The 20,035-nt window shown below is 53.8% G+C and overlaps 1 long non-coding RNA gene across 1 annotated transcript; it reads left to right on the forward strand.

Moving 5' to 3' along the window:
• Positions 1-6,348: 6,348 nt before the first annotated feature.
• Positions 6,349-15,103, forward strand: LOC310886832. The gene is made up of 3 exons (XR_014575493.1): positions 6,349-7,272; positions 14,101-14,165; positions 14,680-15,103. It is a non-coding gene; the product is annotated as an uncharacterized lncRNA (long non-coding RNA).
• Positions 15,104-20,035: the final 4,932 nt, after the last annotated feature.

The raw sequence follows: 20,035 nt of genomic DNA on the forward strand, positions 1-20,035 counted from the left end.
CGCAGGGTCCCGCCGCCCGCCGGCTGCGCTGAGCCGGGCGCCCGCAGCGCTGCGGAGGGGGCGCCCCGTGCCCCTTGCCGTGCGCAGCGCCGTGCCCAGAGCGCTCTGTGTCTGCCGGTGAATCTTCTCCGTCCTTCAGAAGAAGCCGGTGCCGCTTTGCCGTGCGGTAACGAACTGCTCGTTTGGGGCTGGTGTTTGTACCGGTGGCTGCAGCCCCCGGCTGCGGGGGCTCCTCTGCGGAGGGAGGGGAACTCCCCGAGGGCAGTGCCCGCCCCCGGGGACCCCCCGTAAAGCCCCGCGGGGCAGCGACTCCTGGGGGGGGCTGCGGCTCCGCAGAGGAATCGCGGTCCTGAAGTTCACACGTTGCATCTTTTGGGCGGTAACGACGGTTTTCTGACGGTCGGGGGGAGCAGGGTGGGTGACCCGCTGGGTGATAAACTAGAGCTGATGGATACGGCGGTGCGCTGAAGGTCGAGAAGAAGGTTACTCAAGGGCATAGAGTGGGAACCAGTTAGAGTTCGAAGTGGGAACAGGTAAGAGGAAGTTGCTAGGCTCGGACGAGCCTGTAGAGAGTGGCAAGACCCACGCGTGACCAAAAGGAATGCACCAGTCACAAGTCTGTACCTATGCGTGCTGGCCGCGTGTAGCTGGCTCAGAAGCTATAGAATATCTTGCGTTGGAACAATAAAGGGTCTCCATTTCTTGACTTTCTTGGAGTCCGTGTCTCCTTTCCCTTCAAATGGTGACCGCGACGTGATTCGCGGAGGAGCAGCGCTGCAAGGAGTGTCCGAAGGGAACCCAGCCGAACGAGGCGAGCTCGCAGCCGGACTGCAGCTTCAACCCCGGGACATCACCTGGAAGGCAGGTGAGCGGCTGGGCATTAATGATGGGAGCTAACCTCTCTGCGGAGGAAGAGGCCATACTAAAATTGCTAACGCAACTATTAATAAAAAGGGGAGTAAAATATGATCCGTTTAAGATAAAGCTGCTGTTGAAATTTTTGCAAAAGCAAGGGGTCCCCTCGACAGTCTCCGCAGTATTTGATGTAAAAACTTGGGACCAAGCGGGGGAAAAAATATGGGAAGCAGCGTCCATTGGGATTACTAATGCCGCTGAGGTTATGACTACGTGGCGCCTGGTAACTGAGACTTTAAGGGCATGGCAGGCGGAAAAGAAGGTATAGAACGCCGCCGCCCAGGCGATCCTGACAGCGGCTCCGGGATCAGAGTCCGATAAGCCACCAGAACAGTACAATTTAATAGATCTGGGGGATGACTAGGAAGAGGGTCGCGGACCCACACTGCTAAACCCTACTCTGCGAACCCCCTCGGCTCCCACATTGCCTCCCCTTAACAATGCCTCCTTGGGAGCTTGAGTTTTTGATCCACGGGAACGATGGGAGCAGGTGCGCCGGGAGGCGCTAAAGGACGGGGACCCGGTAGGAATGGCTTTCCCGGTACAAGTGCAACCCAACGGCCCAAATGAGTATAACGCTTTCCAGTGGGACCTGATTAAAGAATTAAGAAAGACTGTGACCACATATGGGCTACACGCACCACTTAATCATTGTTAGAAAATGTTGTGACTGGTCAACTGTTGGTGCCGTACGATTGCCGCCAGATAGCCGCGATGATCTTAACGCCAACACAAAAATTACTCTGGGAGCAAAAATGGAAAGAAGGGTGCGAATTAGCTGCCCTGGGTAACATGGAACGACAGCCTGGCGACCCCCTCTGGGGAGCCGGGATCCCACAGTTAGTGGGGACTGAGCCGTTACTAGATCCGAGATCGCAGGCTAGGCTCAACGATGCCATCCTGCGGCAGTCCGCGTCTTTGGCCCTCCAGGCTATGCTGAAGTTGCGTGAAGTTGGAAAGGTCGAACCCTCATTTACTAGCATCAGGCAACAAGTTAGCGAGCCTTATATGCAATTCATTGATCGATTGCGAGATGCTTTGGACAAACAAATTGACAATCGCGAGGAGAAAGAGGCCCTTATGCTTAAACTGGCTGTGGAAAATGCGAATACAGACTGTAAAAAGGTGCTTCAAGCTCTACTTGTCAATACCACATTAGTACAAATAATAGAGGCATGTAGTCGAGTTGGGTCCATAGAACACCATACTGCCGCTTTGGCCGGAGCTTTTGCTGCGGCACTTCAAATTGGAGGTAAACGGTGTTTCCGCCAAGCCCCGGGACATTTTGCTGCTGAATGCCCACAGCGGGGTGCGGGAGGGGGACGTGGTAACCCTGCTCCTCCTGCTGCTTGCCCACGGTGCGGCAAGGGATGGCACTGGGCCAGCCAGTGCCGTTCGAAGTATAATGCAGAGGGACAACCTTTACAACTGCGGAAGGGAAATGGGAAGCGGAGCGTGAGGTGAGTCCGTGTGACGACACAAGTGCTCCGGCCCTCCGTTGTGGGCGGGCCATCCTCGCGGAATTCACCACCCCAGTGATGATGACCGCTGGACCACAACCACAGCAGACCACTGCTCCAGTAACTCCACTGACTACGTCACTGTGGACTCCCTCACCGCCAAAACCCGAGGAAGCGCCGGATTGGATGTCTCCACAGTAGAGGACTGCGCCCTTTGGGACACTCAGGTGCGCAAAATAATGCTGAACGTCAAGGGACCAATAGGTAAAGGATATAGCGCGCTCCTGTTGGGACGGTCAAGCACCACCTTAACAGGACTTTTTGTACTGCCTGGAGTTATTGATGCTGATTATGAAGGGGTCATACAAGCCATGGCATGGACTCCCTCGCCACCGATGCTTGTGCCAAAGGGTACCATAATTGCCCAGTTGATATTATTTAAAGCAACGGTTCCCCAAGCAGAACAGTGCAAGCGACGTGACGGGGGCTTCGGGTCAACAGGACCCCCATCAGTCTTATGGGCCTCGACCATTGCCACCAAAAGACCTATATTGACCCTGACGCTATGTCATCCAATATTACGTGTTTAATATTTTATATTGACGGTGTTAATGGATACAGGGGCGGATGTAACAGTAATAGCCCTAAAGGACTGGCCCAGCGGATGGCCATTGGGTTCAACTGCAAAAGGCCTTATGGGGGTAGGTGGTGTTTCCGATACTTGCCAGAGTAAGTATATGCTTACCGTTAAGACTCACAAAGGTTCGGCATAGCATGTTCGGACATATGCTGCCCCAATACCTGTCAGCCTCCTGGGAAGAGACGTGATGGGGCAGGGCAATTTCACGCACAAGACAGGCATCCCACACTCACCCACAGGACAAGCCATAGTAGAACGAGTCCACCGCACAATAAAAAACCTGCTAGCAAAACAAAAACGGGGAGACTCAAGAGACACCACAGAATAGGTTAGCTAAAGTAATCTATGTTACGAATCATTTAACACTACCCTTTCAACACGAAGATATACCACCCATTATTAAGCATTTTAAAACAATGGAATCAGGACTAACGTCAGTTAAAACAGGAAAAGCGATGGTTATGATGCGAAACTTGGATACCGGTGGGTGGGAATGACCATACCAGCTGATAACCTGGGGGCGAGGGTATGCTTGTGTCTCCACAGGACAAGGACCACGATGGGTGCCAGCCCGTGGCATGTGGCCTTGGTTGGGACCACCGCCCTCCTCCACCTCTGCAGTTTCGGCGCCGCATGGGTCTCAATCCAGCCCAGATGAAGCATTTGGGTCACCCTCGCCAACATGACGGAACAGGACCACGTGTGTCTCTCTATGGCCAGCACGGGCAATCCATTCATGACCTGCTTGGTCGGGATTCCGCTATCAGATAACGAACTTACAGCTTTGGTCAACAGTACGGGAATAGGGGCAATCCTTACGGCAGGGCGGAACGCCTCTGATACAGGAAACGCCTCTAGGGAGGCAATGAACAACTGGGATGGCTGGGCTGCCAACTCACCGATAGCCCCATTAGAGCCTTAGGAGCTAGACATGTTAGGGAGTGTTAACGCACTTGCCTGCCTAAAATTCAATTATACTGGGTAAAATATCACCGCGGTCAATATAACGGCTAGTCTATCTGTATAGCAGAATGAATCTGAATGGTGCAATTACACCACCCCTAATATATCGAGGTCCTCAAATGCACCCTTGGCCTTGCCAACCAGAGTGTTCCTTATTTGCGGGGACCGAGCTTGGCAAGGTATTCCCTCTCATATTGTAGGAGGACCTTGCACCTTGGGACGCTTAACCTTATTGACACCTAACACGTCTATGATCTTGAATATCACCCAGATCCATGGACGACCAAAACGATCAGTTATTCATTTCCAGGAAGACTGTAGGAATAATTTGGACTTTTGGGAGGCGGATAAAGTTATCGCAGCCTCCATCCTTGCACCTGGTGTCGCTGTCTCCCATGCCTTGACAACGCTTAATAAATTAGGGTGTTGGTTTGCCAAACAAAACAACGCCACGTCTGCTGCATTAAGTGCTTTGCTGGCAGATACGGATTCCATTATGCACGCCACTCTGCAAAATAGAGCAGCTATTGATTTTCTGCTATTAGCCCAAGGTCATGGGTGTGAAGAATTTGAAGGCATGTGCTTTATGAATCTGAGCGACAATTCTCAGATGGTATTTCTTAAAAAAATGAATGAGTTGTCTGATAAGCTAACAACAAGCTCACTGGGATTGCAGGCATGGCTAAAAGGATTAGGAATAACTGGGTGGTTGATGGAGTTGGTAAAAGGGGTGCTTATTTTGCTTATTGCATTTGTTGCAGTTATAGTAGTTGTACCATGCCTGTTGCAATGTTTGCAAAAAATGATTAATCACTCGATATGCGCGATCTAGCTTGTAGAAACAAAAAAAGGGGGAATTATGGGTGACCCGTTTGGTGATAAACTAGAGCTGATTGATACGGCGGTGCACTAAAGGTCAAGAAGAAGGTTACTCAAGGGCATAGAGTGGTAACCAGTTAGAGTTAGAAGTGGGAACAGGTAAGAGGAAGTTGCTAGGCTCGGACGAGCCTATAGAGAGTGGCAAGACCCACGCGTGACCAAAAGGAATGCACCAGTCACAAGTCTGCACCTATGCATGCTGGCCGCGTGTAGCTGGCTCAGAAGCTATAGAATATCTTGCGTTGGAGCAATAAAGGGTCTCCATTTCTTGACTTTCTTGGAGTCCGCGTCTCCTTTCCCTTCAGAGCAGAAATAATTAAGCAGGGCCACAGCGATTGTTTCCTGGTACCTGACAGCTGGAGTTCAGTCTGGCAGGAATTCATTGTGCTCTTCTGCTAATTTATCAGCTTTTTAGCAGGAAAAAATGGAAATGTGTGCTCCTCCTACCACAGGGGGTACAGAAATCTGTTTTCAGAGGAGCAGCTCTCCCACCCCAAACAGATCTGTGAGTCTGTGGCAAATAAATGGCAGGAACGGCTGCTGGGCTTACCGGGAATACACAGCGGGGTGGCAGACAGGGCCCGCGGGTGTCTGAGTGCATGGGGACAGGAAGCAGCACAACACAATTCTAAAGATACCCTTTTTTGTTTGCATTTTGCCTTTGTGTTTTAGCTCTTGAAGTGGAATTTTTCTGGGAAGCTGGGAAGGCTACGGGAAGGGGATGCACCCAGCGAGGGTGGATACAGCCAGGCCTCCCGGCCGTGTGCTGGGCACGGCTTGAGAGAGCTGGGGGCCCGCCCTGGGAGGTTCAAGGCTTCCACGAATCCAACACTGCTAGCATTTGCAATTTTCCCTTTCCACATTGGCCGGGCTGGGCTGCTTCATTCATGTCCTCGTCCTAGGTTAGGGGGCACCTGGCCGTTGGAGGACCCCTGCCTGGCGGTGGGCTCTCAGCTGGCGCTGCTGCCAGCCTCCAGCATCTGCAGCCTCAGGGCGCAGGTGGCCCTGGGGAGAAGCAAGGCACAGCTGGCAACAGATGGCCCCCGCTTCGCAAGCAAGGCAGAATATGGGTTTGCTTTTCTAGCAAAGCAATTCTGGATTTGGATTTCTCTTGGCTGTCACAAGGTGATTTTGGCCTTCCACGGGGAGGTGGGATGGATCCTGTTATGCCTGGCTTAAAGCTTGGCACAAGGTCTTGCAAGTGTCAGGACAGCATGGGTAATGTGGATCTGTGAGGCTGCAAATTACCCCTCTCCCACAGTCGGTAGGTATTTACAGAGGGAGCAGGTTTCTGATAAAAGCAGACAAAAATGTGTATATACTGAGGTCAGCTGGAAGCTGAAGCCAGATGAACTCAGGCTTTAATGGAAGGGCAATTAACTGTTGAAACAGCTTGCTGGTGGTCAGGGAGTATTCTCCATCACCCGTTGTCTCCTGATTTCCAGGCTGAGAGGCCCTAAGTGGTGGGTTGGCGTAGGAGTCCCGCGTGGTCTCTCAGATCTGCAAGGGTTCAGCATCCTTACATCCCATCCGCTGCTGAGATTGTGAATCATTTGTTGTCCCCTGCCAACTGCCCCACAATTCAACATGGAAGAAATAAACACAAGAATGATGTATTTACTTATTTTTTCACAGAACATAATAAGCAGCCTCCATGCCATGCTCCAGACAAGACCAGAAATTTTGCAACGATAAAATACAGTGAACAGCACCATAGCTGTCTGCAGCCACACGGCTCCGGGGACACATCTGGAAGGTCTCCCCAGTTGGGGCTGGCAGCGGCCGAGCTTCACGGCCAGCTGGGGACGGGGACCAGCACAGGTTGCTGAGCCGCCCCCAGCCGCTGCATCCCTGCTGCAGGTTGCAGAGGAACTGGGCACCCCAGCCTTTCCTGGGGCCCGGGCACTCTTTCTTGTGCTAAACAGTTTGTAAATGCGTAAATGCTTCTGATTTGCTTAGGGAAGAGTTAAAAAGTGGGAAAAGAAAGAAAAGGAAAGAAATCCGGCAAAGTGGTGAGCTGCCCCAGGAACCTGGGTATCAGCTGCTGCTGCTCTCACCTCACCCTCCAGCCCCCCCGCTCCCTCTCCCATAGGAACAGCCTGAACTAATTAACCCTCTAGCACTCCATAATGAAGGCTAATAAACACCTAATGGGGTTGCTTGAACAAACAGTCTCCTCACGGGCTCTAGGAAACTCCAAGTCACTTGCAGGAGGCTGGGGAAGAGCAGGGAGCGCGGCACTGCGTCTCCTCGCGCACCCAGCTCCTGCAGCCTGGTCTTGCTGCCCTTCGGCTGCCCGCAGCCTGGCTTCCCCCACTGGCTGGGATCTTCCTGCTCTAAGAGGGTTCCTGGTGTGCGAGCTGAGAGCGCTGCCAGCTCTGTGGACCTGTGCTTGCCCCTCTCCAGCCTCACCTGGTCAGTTTGCCTTGCTCACCTCCGGCGCGGTGCTGAGCATCCCCTGGGACCCCCGCTCCCCGGCTGGGCGCAGCTCCCAGCTGTGCAGACCTTCCCCGCGCCATCCTTACCAGGGGACGAGCTCCGCTGGGCTGTGGGGCCCCGCTTCCGCCACGAGGCTTGCCTTCGAGCAGCCGCGGCACACCATGGGCGAGCTGCCCTGGGCAGGGGCTGGTGGAACTCCCCCGATGCAGGCAGGTGCCGTGCCCTCCCTGGGGACCCAGGTCACGGCCTGGTGATGGCAAATTGGGGCGATCCTTGCTGCGAGTGAGGTGATCAGCATCTCAGCCTATGCATCGCGGTGTGCTGGTGGGCTTCTGTGGATGGGTTTGTTCAGGATTACGAGCCCAAGTTCTGAAGGAAGCACACTCAGAAATAATCGGCTGTAAATACTGTACCAGATGGACTGCATCTTCCTAACCTTTAGCTGGTTCCAATGTGCAAACAGTTAAGATCATGATGTTAACATTTTCTCAGATGTTTTATGTGTGTATAAAATATTCTGAAAGAATGTGCTTTTGAATGCAGAGTTTGATCCAATTACAATTTTACTAGAGTTTATAGAAACATAAAAAATATGTTTTCAGGGTGTCTGAGATCCTGCTGGCCTTTGTAGTAAACTCTGAAGCCCTTGCAGTGGAATATAATTGCTACTACATAGGAGATGGTCAGTGGAATATTTATGGTCAGGTAAATGTGTTAATTCTTCAGTCCTGTACTTGGTCTCCTCTGCAGATGGATAATATAGGGTCACTTAAAAACAAATATTTTCCATCTCTGCACCAAATTCTTTTGATTTCTGTTGAGGCTAAAGGCTTGGCTCCTGCAGACGTCAATGGATTTGAAAGACACTAAAAATACAACTTAAGAGCTCAGGACAACGATTCAGTGGGGTGAGTTGCTTAGCTTATCTCCCAGCAAGTGCAAGAATAGATCTCCCTTATCCTGCATGGCGACTGCAGCCTCTTACGGGCAGGTTTCCCAGAGATTTAAGTGAGAATATATTTTTCCCTGGCTTAGCTGCAAGGCTGAATTAAGGAAGGACACAAATGGAGTTTAATGGATGTTCATTTAAAGATATCCACTGTCATGCTTTTGGAATAGAAAAGATGGCAAACAGTGTGATCAGTGGGGATCTTCTAGGTTTGCTGTGTTACCGTGAAGGCTAAGCCTGGAAATGGTAATCATGCGATCCGTCCATTTCTGAAAGATGCGTTTATTGTTTCAACATTTTATGACACCGTGTGTAAGCAGTTCATAATTTTAACAGGCGTCTTCTAATTCACCGTTTTTGAATAGGAATAAGACTGTTAAAGTTATATAGCAAGTGTGCATGAAATCATAACTAAAGGTAGTAAATTACCCTGTTAAAGAGGCAGAAGCAGTCTCTGTCTCGCAGCTGCACGCCGGAAGCCCCGGAGTTGCTCGGCCCCGTCAGACAAGAGCTCAGTGCTTTGGAGGGCTGCACCCTGGGGACTGCGTCTGTGCCCGCAGCGCCGCGCAGAGGCAGGGAAACCCCGGCCTCGTCCTGCACAGGGAGCCCTGTGGACGTCACCCAGCGGGGCCGATGCAAGTTGGGGAACTCGAACGGCCCTGTCAGCTTAATGCAATTACTCTTCTATGGACGCTCACGCACCTCTAATGAAAACAGCGATACATAAAAGCCAGGGATTCTGGAAAGCCGCCCTGCCGATCCCCAGTCTTGTGGTGGTGCTTTCCAGCAGCTGGCAGACCTCAGCTCCCAAATGGCTCCAGGGTCGCTTCGGGGCCACTGAAAGAGGGCAGCAGCTTGTCCCGCGCTGCAAGAGGTCAGGGACCTGGCAGAGGAAGCGCTGTCCCTGCCTGCAGCAGGCAGCAACACTGGCCCTGCAGCGGGTCCTGAGCTGCTGGCAGAGTCCCATGGGACAGGGGCCGTGCGGGCAGGAGGCTCCCGTGGCCCGCTGCTGCCTGGGAAGGTAATTTGAACCTGCATCAGTGGGTATCTCGCTCAGTGTTTACACAGAAAAAGCAAGCGCAAAGAACAGGATTGTATTTGTTTTTTTTTTAAGTCAAACCAGCTGTGATCGAAAAGCTGCAGATCCTGCCTCTGAGAAATACCAACCGTTGCTGCTGCTTGCGGCTGCTGCTCCCCTTGCCTCGTGGGGTCTGGCTGCTCTCCACTGCAACCCCTGGGTGTCGAGCTGCTGGGCGCAGCCGGATTGTGGGATGCGGCAGGGGCACAGCCAAGGGGCTGCTGCCTGCGCCGGGGCTGGATGGGGCTGGTTCACAGATGGCTGCGAGCCTGAGGCTCCGGTGAGCCTGGCTGGCTTGGCATCGCACCTGGCCCTGGGAAGGACCACTGGCGTGGTTTGGCCGTCTCTGGGTGCTCCCTGCGGCAGCTCCGATGCGGCGGGTGCTGGCGACGGAGCTCCTGCACGCTGCAGGGCCCAGGTCCTGGCTCCTCTCCTGCCGGGACCCACCGGTGGGGCTGAGGTGCTGGAGAGGCACCGAGCCGATTCTGTGAATCTGCGGCGCGTTCTCCAGCCTGACACGACCGAACGCGGAAACCCGGGGCTGGCGGAGGAGACAGAAGAACTAGAAACAAAGAGTCTTTCAGGCCACCTAATGCAGTGTAGATCCAAGAGGACAAATCGAATTTACAGGCATAGCTTAGATTGGGAGATATGCTTGCAAAGCCAATTTGTTTCGTTTTATAGGCCTGAAAGATTCTAAGCTGGGGCTCCCTGTATGGTTTGAATTAGGTTTGGATAGTGGTGTTCTGGAAAGCTAGGTTTGGAGGGGTTTTCGTGCAGTACATTTGTAGTTGAATAGGGGCCATCTAGTGCTTTTGCAATGCTTTTAAACAAAATAATCCCATGTCTGCCCCAAAACGAAGCTTCCACCTGGTTAAGAAAATAATGAATATTTGAAAATGGAGGTATCTCTCGTATTAGATATTTTGGATTAAGGTTCAACACATCTATCAACAGAGAAAGTGAGAATTTCAAAGGGTGCTTCTTTTTTGGCCTTTTTTTTTTTTTTAAATCTTGCCACTTTGTATCTGTGCTGTTAATACATTTATCAGTTTTGTTGTCCACGACTGTGCAAAACACAAAAGCTATAGGAACTGCTGTGTGGGACCTCAGCAACAAGGAAGCTTTAACAGGCTGCCACAGGGTCTGCTGGTGGAGATGCTCCCGCGGCCGACAGGCTCAGGTGCTCTGCGAGGAAGCTTCCAAGGGGCTGTTTTGGCTGCTGCTGTCTCTGCGCAGAGCAGACGATGTCTGAGAACCAGTCCCTCTCCTAGCGCGGAAATAAGAAGCGGCCGGGCAAAGCGCTGCGGCTGTTGGTTTTATTCCCTCCTCTGGCCGGGTGAGCAGGACCGTTCCCTGGTGGCGGCGGTCCCGGTGCAGGCTGAGCCCACCCCGCTGCCGCCGGGCACCCGTCCCCGTGCCGCCGGTGCCCCAGCCCCCGGCACCTTCCTCTGGCACGGGTGGGAACCCGGCCGAGTACCGTCCTCCAGCACGAGGAGGCTCCCAGGGCTGCCAGCTCTGGGATACTTCTGCACCCTGCGAGCCCCGGGGAGCAAGGCGACTGTTTCGGCAGAGGGATAAGCCCCTGGCTCCCACTGCGACGCTCGGCTGCCAGAAAAGTTCCCCGGGAAGTAGCACAATCTTTGTTTGGTCATTAAAGCAGAAAAAGAGAGAGGGAATCTTAGGAAATGCTTGAAACGATTAGGTGATCTTAACTCTAAGGAGCTAAACAAATGCAAAGCAATCTCCCCCCGCCCCGGCCCCCGGCCCCCAGCCCCTCGTGCTGCTGTAGAATGTAATCTCATTTCTAAACACACAATTACAGAAAATAAAAAGAAAAGAAAAGAATAATTAATTTCTGCTTCCTCATGCAAATCCTCTGACCAATCATTTAGGGATCAGGGGCAATTCAGCTTCTTGTGCAAATTCCAAGCTGAAGGCCTGAAAAAAAGCAAGTGAATAGATTTGCTTTTCTAAGAACCAGAATTAACAAAGGTTCCATTTTCCATGGTTATGTGCCTGGCCAGACAGCTCTTGCTGACAAGCTCTCAAAAAACATGTGTTGGCCTGTTGAAAAGGCCCCAGTGTTGACTGACAGACAATTGAAGTGACAAATTGTTTCATTGTACTTGGCAGGGAGAGCGCTGTATTAGATAATTATGGCGAGGAGGGAAGCGGCAGGTCACAGGTCAGAAGACACGTCTGACCCTGTTTTCTGAAAGCCCTGAAAGGAGCCCGCTCTCAGGAGAGCAGCACGGCGCTGCCGGCGGTTTCTCTTCCCGTTGTGGTGATTAAGAGCTAACGAAGACGGAGAGGGTCCGGCCTTGCTCCCTGCTCGCCCCATCCCGGCTCCGGTGGGTCAGCGCCGTGTGCCGGCGCGCGGTGCCGCGAGGCCTGCTGCACCTCGCCGCTACCCGCTGGGAGCGCGGGCGCTGCCCCTGCGCCCGCTGTGCCGCCCCGGTTCGCGCCGCCGTCCCGGCAGCTCCCCGTTTCAGACCTGCAGCCGACGTCCTGGTGCCTGAGCCCCGCAGCTCGCGCTGGTGCGGGGACGCCGAGTGCCGGCGGGGCCAGCCCGTGCTCCTGAGGCCGGGGTTTTGCTGGCCGTGGCACAGTGCAGCTAATAATTATTGAAGCCTCTCTCCCGCCATCGAAATAAAATACGGTATGGAATCACGGCACAGCTACTCCATTGAGAGCGCTGCTCAACTGAGTAATACCAATAATTCAAAACAGATGAGCCGAAGGCTCGAACACTATAGACTTAGTATCCTGATCTGCCCTGACCCCTGGCACTCGCTGAAAGTTACCTTGAGACTCGCCAGAGCTCTTTGTGACTTCTGTGAGGGTTATTTATTGCAAAGTCATAAATATTTGTTATGGATTTTCTCCATCAATCTACAAAATGAATTAGGTTAGAAAAAATTTATGTACTTGGATTTTGGGCATGTGTTTCTCAGGCAGGGGAGAAAAAGTAGGATCTCCATTGTGCAGAGGACGGGCTGCTGCAGAGCTCTGGGCTCTGCTGCCTGCGTTAATTAATTCCCTTCCGCAAACAGTTTAAAATGCACAGTATAGTTGAGAAGGGGGGGAGGGAGAGAAGAGGCTCTTCTTTACTTCTCTCTTAAAATCTTCCATAAAACTATTTATGGGGGAAGGAAAATCTATTTCCCTCTCCTCCCTCCTGGATGCACTGCCAGCCCATTCAAAAACTGAAACTTTCAGCTTTCTGTCCCCAGAAAATCCACCTCGAGCCAACATCTCCCAGTCTCCTTCCGAGACCGGCACCAGCGGGGTGCAGCCGGGATGGGGAGGAGCGCCGGACCCCTTCCTCTCTGCCCCAACACACAGCTGCCCCAGGGCAAAGCCACCATGTTTTCCCACCCCTTGTTGGAGAGGACATGGGAGCAGGGGTGCTCCTGCCCTGCAGGGACTTTCCTTGTAAATTAAAAAGCTTTTATTCAGAAAAGCACTAAAGCAAGACCTTGACTTCCAGGATGCTCTGGAGGTCCCTTGGTGTGGTAGGATTCAGGCCCTGGTGGATGTGGCACCGGGTTGCTGCCCGGGTCTGGAGGGAGTGAGTGGGGGCTGAAAGGCTGCGGTGTGTGGGAGAGGGGCCCTGTGGCTCTGGGGATGCTGCGGATGGCACGGGGCGCTGAAAGCAGCAGAAAGCGTGTGCCCTGCTGGGGCTGGCGCTCTGTGCACAGGCCTGGCGCAGCAGCATCCTCCCCACCAGCCTCAAACAGCACAAAGCCTCCAGCCTGTTTTTGTGGTATCTGGTGCTTCTGCGCTGCCATCCTTGCAGCCATTGAGGGTCTGGATTTGCAATAAAATGGTAGCCTACCTTATATCAGAGCTGCTCTTTCATGTGCTGGTGTGAAGCGAGATACACATTGGCTCTTCAGGACGTAGGTTTCTTTTTTTTTGCATGAGTTTTACAGGAACCCTCCAAAATTCCAGAATCTCTGGAAGCCACAAGTCATACCAATACTTTTAAGCTCTTGGCACTGTGGCTAATGAGCTGCTATGTTATTAGGCTATTGCTAACAATTACATTGGGCTGCATTTTTTGTTGTTAAGATTGTGGCAGCTGTGCTTGCCCAGTGTGCGACGTCACCAAGCCCAGGACAGAATCTGCCTCAGTTTGGAGTGTTTTTGTGCTGGCTTTTCCTGTCTGTACATCACCCAGTTTCCATGGCCATGGACCAGGATGGATGATGGGCGCTTCTGCCTGGTGGAAGTGGCTGCATGGTGGAGGCAGTGCGGGTGCCACGTGAATTGCCACTGCGATTCATCCGCGTCCTGCTCTCCCATGTCTGTCTGTCCAGCTACCCAAAAGCTCTTGAAAAGGCTCGTGTGAATGAGCTGACATAGCTTTGTTTCTGCTCCCCTGCTTTGCCCTTTACCCTTTGGCCTTTGCCCAGCTCTGTGGCCAGGGGAGCCAGGGTTCGGCCATAGATGACTGCACAGCTGGCCAGATGCTCTCTCAGGAGCACAATGAGCTGTGGCGGCTCTGCCCCCAGCAAGGGCTCGCCGCTCCTTCTGCTCCCTGGCATGCTTGCAAGAATGCCAGACGCAGCATTTTTCTGCCACTGTGAGGAAGATTTCAGTGCGGGTCCTGCACCGGTGGCAGGGGAGCCGGCTGCTGCTCCCCTGTCCTCACAGCTTCAGCTTCGTCTAGGACTGTATCTTGCCTGCGATGCGACTCCTGGGCTTGCTCTGCATGCTGTTGTAGGACTCATCTCGTGCTTGCTTTCTCCTCTCCCATCTCCCTCTGCAGGTGGAAGCAGCCCCTCTCCGTTCCTGCCCGGTGAGGCCAGCTGGGGCCCTGTCCCTGTTCCCTAGGTAAGGTGTGTACCGGCTGGGTGCGCCAGTGCCACAGACCTGTGCAGGTGTGTGTTTGGTAGGGTTGTGTCCACTGATGTGGAGAGCACAGTGAGAGCCCTGCTCACGAGTGGCATCCAGGCAGGAGCGCTGCTGCTCGCCGGGGGCACGTCGGTGCCTACCCGGGGCTGGAGCAGATGGGTCTGCGCTGGGTAACGTGGTAGTGGAAAAAGTTGACAGAGGGAGCATGACACCAGGAGCTATTTGTTCGATCAGTGATTTACCAGATGTGTACACTGTACTAAAGGCTTGTAAACATACTTTAATGGCCTGCTGTAAATCCAGGCAGTAGCAGTGCCAACTTCATCTCCGTCGGACACGTTTTAGGAACAGCAGTGCAAGGGCTCTGAATCACTTTGTTATAGGCTCTGTCAGCTCTGCAATTGTGCATGTAAATCAAAGAGCCAATGTCCTTAGGTCAAAATTATTTGAACGTCAGGAATGGTTTTATGACCAGCAGCTTTTCCTTTTCTAGGTTCCCTGCCGTTTCTTGTCTTCCACAAACGGCATCTCCAGAACATTGGGTTTCCGTCCGAGCGCCCCGAGTGCGTGGCTGTGTTTTCACTGACTAGGCTGGAAGTCTCTTTTGTTAATCACTGAAGCAGAGCATCATTAGTGAGAAGTGCAGAGTGTACACAAAGAGGAACTTGCCAAATTACTAATAAGCAGAAACTCCATCCATCTTAATGAGACAGGGTTAAGAAAATAGCAACCTAGAATATACACAATGGAGCCTTTCCACACTGTTTGTTTATCCATGTTAGAAAGTAGTTCAGGGCTTCATCTCTAGAGCTGGTCAGAGACTGGAGCATGGTTTCCAAACCACAGGCTGCTGATGCTCTCGCAAATCATCAGGCACGAGAAAGATAAATAAATAAATGGACAGACAGCTCAATAAATTATTAGAAGGGAGATAAGTATCTGGTTTCCAAACAATTGAAACACCACCACAACAAAACACTGGTTCTGGGCTCTCCTTGCTGCTGAGCAAGTCAAGTCTGCACCAAGCAGCAGGGGAAGAGAGCGCGCTGCTCGTGGCAGGGTGAGGAGCCCTCGCACAGGGAGGGAGGTGACACCGTACGGTGCCACTCAGGCAGTGCCTGGCTCCAAGCCTGTCCGCCGGGCACCCGCACCGGTACCACCTCGCCTGGTTACGCACCACAGAGCAGGGCTGGGAGGGAGCAGGGAGAAACTTTCATTGGAGGAAAGCTGGGGGAAAATCGCAAATGCATTTATTTATTTATTTATTTATTTATTTTTGTTTTGGTTTGGTTTTTGGTTACGGAGGGTCCAATGAAGAATGCCCGAAACGCAAGCTGACAGCCTGGCTTTCAAAGGAGGCTGAGAGACCTGGTGAGCTCTTGGGCCCCCAGGATAATTCACGTGCTCGCCTGGTGCACGATGCAGGTACCTCAGGTACCTGTTCAGGAGCCTGTGGTCCCCTCAGCGTTTCATTTACCACATCTGCAGGAGCGTAGGAAGAGCCGTGATGTGCTGGTCCCTCTGTGGCTCCTGTCGATGCACCAGGGTTCGGCCCACGGTGTGCGATGCCCTGCAGGGAGCTGCTGCCCGCCTGCTGTGGGCAGAGCAGATCTCAGCCACGTCTGGTGATGTCGGGGCGCTGCAGGCTGGATCCTCAGAGAGAGAAGTGTGAGGACAGACGTCTTCTTGTGGTGGGCAGGTCTCCAGCTCCATGCCTGAAATGTCCGGGCTGGAGCCTTCGCCTTTCTTGGGCTCCTCACCAGTGAGGCCAAGGGTCCCTGTGTGCTCCATCCCCATGGGGCTGCCCTGGGGCACTGCAAGCTGGGCTGAACCCCATCCCGTCAGCCCGGCAGTGTGATTTCCACTCTCCAGTGACTTCCTTGGGTCACTGGCAGTGCAGCAGAGGCTTGCACCGAGGTGTCTGCACACCTGTGCTGCCGAGCCACATTTTTCTTTTGTTGGGTAAGAAATGACTTGCAGCGCATTTCACGCAAGCAGCTCAGCTGCTGGCTATTTTATTGAATGCCAGCACACGCTGTATGTTATTGAGACAAACTTTATATATGCTACAGACCCTCTCAGCAGCCTGCACCTGGTCCAGAGTGAAGCTGAGCCTCATAGAGAAGAATGTGCTGTAATGCAGCAAGTTATTACAGGATAAATATTTATAAGCCCCTGTAAATATTTGCCATCGGTTCCCTCCTGGGCTTTGGGGCAGACGGTCAGAGTTTTCAGCAGTGCTGAAGGCATTAGCTGTTGTAGTTCTTTATGCATTATCTCAGCTAGTAAACCCTTTGTTGATTGTGTTTAGTTATAGAATTTAATGGTGCTAATTTCACACTAACAGGAGACATCAGCTGGAACTGCTGCATGCCTTGACCCTGCCCTAGCGTGGCCTGGCACATGGGGGGGGTGCTCCCTCCAGCCGAGTGACAGCGTGGGGTCATCCCAGCTGCAAAACCTTTGCGCACAGCCTCCCATGCGCGGGGGCGAGGTAACATCCCCGGCTGCATCGGTGTTATTGAAAGCTCGGAGATATCTGCTGTGCCAAACCAGGAAACAAACACAACAAAGCTAACATCCTCCTCGGCAGCTTGATCCCAGCAAGGGCTATCACTCCCAGCTGGTGTGTGTGGGGGTGTCAAATCTAAAACAAATGCCCCCTGGGGGGTTCTAGGAGCTGCCCCGCTGCAGGAGGTGGAGCAGGAGCCATGTGCTGCTGCAGGGGCCGCATGGCGGGCTCCCAGTGCGGGGACGTGGTGGGGTGGCAAGGGCTGAGCGCCATGGGGCCGTGCAGGACCTGGCGTGGTGGCTTACGGTGGCTTTTGCGTCACCCGTGCTCGGGGCAGGGGCAGTGGATGCCTGTGGCCGGCCGCTGTCAGCTCTCCCATCACCGCTGCCTCTGTTGGGGCTGGGATGGGGCTACTGCAGCGGTGGGAAACTGGGGAAGAAATGCCAGGGCAGACAAGGCCGTGACTCCTCCATGCCCTCAAACACAGCAGTGAAACAATGGGCCCTGGGCAATAGCGCTTGCTGGATTGTTGCATGGGACTCTATTTGGGGGCTCCACTTTGCTGCTCATGCACGAAAGCCAGTCATTTGGCAAAAATCAGCTCAGTTAGCAGCCATTGTTCGTAAAGAGCCCGGGGCTGAATGGGCTCAGGGCTAATATATTCTATTATCCCATGCCTGCCTGTTCCCTGAGGACGTGGAGGGAAAGGCGCATTCCAGCCCCAGCGGCCGGCCGGGTGAGTGTGCCCTCCAGTCCCGGGCAGCGGCAGCAGGGCTGGGAGGGACAGAGGGTGCAGCTCCCATCAGCCACAGTGGGGCCAGGGGCGCAGGGCGTGCGGCCGCGCAGCGCCCTCGAGGTCGGGTGCCCACGGTGGGGGACGTGAGCAGGAGCAGCCTCACCGGCAGAGGAAGTGGTGGGGGTGGCAGAGAGCGGGGTCCCGCGGGCTGCAGGACAAACAATGGAGCCAGAAATAAGCATGGCTAATTGGACTGGGCTTTTCAAAGCGCAGAGAGGACTCAGGATAGCCAAAAGCGTGCATGTTGCAAAGCATCTCATTTTTCGACAAGAACGTGTTAGCCGCTGTGGGAGAGGCAGTGATAAATGGCTATAAAGCAAAGTTAAATGATGACATCACAAACTATGCAGAGCCTTAAGAAGAACCGGGCTAAGTAATTATGAATGGAGATGTCTGCACAGGCTTCACTCAGGAAAGTTAATGCCCAGCTTGGAAGGGGTTTGTCAGAATAGCAGCCCTTCTCGAGCAACTGCTATTTAAGAGGTCTTATATTGTGTATTATGCAATTTAATGGTCTAGACCAGAGCTGATAGTTTCTTTTATTATTATTATTTTTTATTTTTATTAAACAAAAAGTGGTTTGTGGGGCAATTCTATTTCAGTCATCAATTCACTCTTGAATTCCCATACAGGTGCAGCTGCTGTGAATGCGCATTATCAAATACAGAAAAGAAGGCAGCCAGCAAAGACTTCTGCTGGGCTGAGGACAAGAATTGTCCAGGCTTTCAGCGTGGATGGCTTTAGCAACAAAGGCACACCATCTTGGAGCTCTCCTGCTTGGATGAGGAGAGCTGAGCTGTGGCAGGCAGCCCTTGGAGCTCAGCAGCTGCTGCGCTGTGCATCGGGGATGCAGCCAGCCCAGGAACCAGTGTGGCACGCTCTAGGTATGTGGCGCAACACATCTGTGGAAAGACTTTTACCTTTCTCCCTGTGGTATTTGTTGCGCTGGGGATAACCAGAATCCTGACTATAGTTTTATTGCAGTATTATTGCTGTGGCCTTTGAAGAACTCCCCAATTTTTGAACAACAGCCTTCCAAAGCCCCCATCTTGTCTGCCTTGCTATGTTGTGTCTATCACACTACTCAATCTAAAATAGCAAGATTATAGCACTGCCAAGCAAAGCATGCCTATTGTATCTCTGGAAACGGTGATTTTACAGTTAAAAATTGAGAGTTACTTGCAAAATTTGGTTTTGAGTGAGTGCCCCAGAAGAGCTGGGGTCTGTGTTCTGGACCAGACATTCGTGCCTGAGAAAGAAACACTTGGCTACGAATAAAGATTCTTGAAAGAAATGCAGCCAAACAGCCCTCAAGCAGATCCGTGTCCTGTTCTGTGTACTGCAGTACTGCACGCTACTTGGACATTGTGTTGTCTTCTACATTCTCAAAAGATGTTTCAGTGTTTTAAACTGGTATTGGTAAAAGCAAGTCCAGGGTGTCAGACTTTCCCAGGGGTGAGAAGCCCATTTTGCAGCTGTTTCGTGGCGCAGTGACTGGTGCTTTGCGGCCATTTCCTGCGCCCACGCAGCAGGAGAGGGCCTGCTGCATCCAATCACCTTTTCATTCATCGGCTGGCACCTTATGGTGAAGGTTTCTCCCGTTTACAGCTGAATTCTCCACCTCATTAGCAGTGCTAACTGGCTGCTCTCTTCTGCTGGGCCTCAGGTGAAAGCGGCTCTTTCACGCTTCCAGGCTGCGGAGCCGTGTCCATTCACCTCTCAGTGAGGTGTGGTTCCTGCAGTAAGTAGCACAAGCTGTTGGAGCAAACGGCGGCGGCAGCAGCAGAGCTTTGTGCGGGTCCAGAGGAGGGAGCTTAGGGAGCTCGCTCAGACGCGGGCCTTGGCACGAGGGCTGCTTGACGGCCGCATCTCGTGCTTGCAGGGGCTGAGACAGCTCCTCCTGCCTGGCTGCAGCCGAGGGGCCCCGCTCCGCCTGCGAGCAGCACCGGGGCCGGGTGCCCGCGGCGTGCTGCCGCCGCGCAGCTTCAGCTCCCGGCAGGACGCAGCCGGGCCGCCCAGCCGCAGCAGCTTTCCGCGGCAGCCCTGCTCGCTCTCCTGCAAATTCCGTAGCTGGGGTTGGAATTTGTCCCTGGGGAAACGAGGTCTGCACGGCCCCGGCCCCGTTCTCAGCAACATCTGGACCTGGAAAAGCCGCTCAGGAGCCGAGGGGCCTCCCGGAGCCGCTCCGGCTGCCGCGCCCCGGGGTGCCCCGGAGGCGGCGGGACCCGGCGCGGCAGCCCCCGGCTCTCACGGGCTCTGGATGCCCGCGGAGGAAGCCGGGGCTACCGGCCGCGCTCACGAGGCCGAGCCCGCGGGACCCTCCCGGCGCCTCCGCCCTCCCCGAGCCCCTTCCGACGGCCGCCCGCGCCGCAGGTGCGCGGGGCAGCCGCCCGCTCCCGCACCGGGGCAGCCCGGCGGCACGGCCGCGGCCGGGCCGGGCGCGTCCCCGCGGAGCGCCCCCGGGCCGGGAGCTCCCGTCGCGGGCGCGGGGCCGCGCCGCCGTCGGGGCCCGGCCGGGGCGGCGCGGGGCGGGGCGGGGCC

This window comes from Anser anser (genome assembly GCF_964211835.1).
Source record: "Anser anser genome assembly, chromosome: 26".
NCBI lineage: Eukaryota > Metazoa > Chordata > Aves > Anseriformes > Anatidae > Anser > Anser anser.